The sequence below is a fragment of the Peromyscus eremicus genome, chromosome 11 (genome assembly GCF_949786415.1).
Source record: "Peromyscus eremicus chromosome 11, PerEre_H2_v1, whole genome shotgun sequence".
Taxonomy (NCBI): domain Eukaryota; kingdom Metazoa; phylum Chordata; class Mammalia; order Rodentia; family Cricetidae; genus Peromyscus; species Peromyscus eremicus.
This window is the reverse complement of record NC_081427.1, coordinates 19,296,779-19,298,186: the sequence shown is the minus strand read 5'-3', so window position 1 is coordinate 19,298,186 and position 1,408 is coordinate 19,296,779. Positions and strand designations below refer to the sequence as shown.

General features: G+C 38.8%; 1 pseudogene; it reads left to right on the top strand.

Annotated features, from left to right (window-relative positions):
* Positions 1 to 513: 513 nt before the first annotated feature.
* Positions 514 to 1,201, top strand: LOC131921997 (small ribosomal subunit protein eS10-like; annotated as a pseudogene).
* Positions 1,202 to 1,408: the final 207 nt, after the last annotated feature.

The following is a 1,408-nucleotide window of genomic DNA, read 5'->3' as shown; positions in this document are numbered from 1 at the left end:
ATCATGATTGACAATGTCAATATTCAAGTTGCTTAAGACTGAAAACAAAGAGGAAAATTTATACTTTGATTGTACCATGGAACTTAGAATTATTCTAGAAAAAATTATTATTTTAAAATAATAAGCACCCTTTTCCCTGTTCCACATGAAGCTACTGCTGCTGGTGACGAATGGGCAGTCTTATAGTTCTAAGCCACAGAAGCACTAGTGACAGTTTGTCAATCCCAACAAAGAAAGCCTTGACATATAGCCAATATGCAGAGAGCTCTTTGGCCTGAAATCTAGACCTTTCAAGTATTTCCCAGAATACATTTATTGTACTGTAAATGTCTTAGCTTGGACCAAAAGCTAGCTAACAATTCTGTGGGTGGTAATGGCCTCTAATTGGTAGATGTTTTAACTGTCTTTATTCTGAGAAATAGCAAGGTTCTGAGGAATAAATTAAAATTCCATAGTGCCTGAACCACAACAGGGAGAAAGAAGAGAGTCATTTCTTTTTTAATAGTTTAGAAAATGGACACATTGATACTTGTTGGAAAGATAGTAGAAGGGAACGCTGTCCTTGTGGTTGGAGACAAAGTGATTTTAACATATTCAGCAGGAAGAGTAGAAGGAAAACAAACAAACAAACAAAAGACCTCTTCTTTCTTTTACAGCCTCCACCTTGGCCCTGCTGTCACAGTGCTGGTGATGCCTAAGAAGAACCTGAATGCTATTTATGAACTCCCTTGTAAGGTATGAGGGATAGTTGCCAAGAAACATGTCTATATGCTCAAACACTCAGAGCTGTCCGTCAAGATTCTTCCCATGTAGTAAAGGCTATACAGTCCCTCAAATCTTGAGGCTATGTGAAGGAGCAGTTTGCCTGGAGACATTTCTGTTGGTGCCTGATGAATGAGAGCCTCCAGCACCTCTGACATTAATTCTACCTTCCTCTGGAGCTTTTGACTGCCTTCCTTGTGCTACACAGGTCTTAAGACTGGCAGACCTCAGTGCAAAGGTCCAGTGGGTGAGTGATCTGCAAGATTGAAAAGATGAGAGGTAGAGAGAGATACCCTGCAGAAGTGTTCTGATCTCTGGTACTGACTAGAAAGCCTAGGCTGGGAATGGTTCCACAACTGAATTCTAATTTAGAGGCTGTTTTGGACATGGACATGGTCAGCAACCTCAATTAAGTCGGGGATTGTGTTGTGTTGAATAAACTTAAACAAACAAAAAGCAAATAAACACCAAAAACCCAAACCAAAAGCCTGTCTTTTTCCTTGTAGGTTTTTGTTTGTTTGTTTTGTGTAAGTGTGTATTTTGATTTGTGTGAATGGGCTTTTGTTATATCTTTCCTTATTTAAATTACAAATGGTATGAACATACTAAATCTATTTCTTAAATACCCTGACAAAGTCACAGGGGA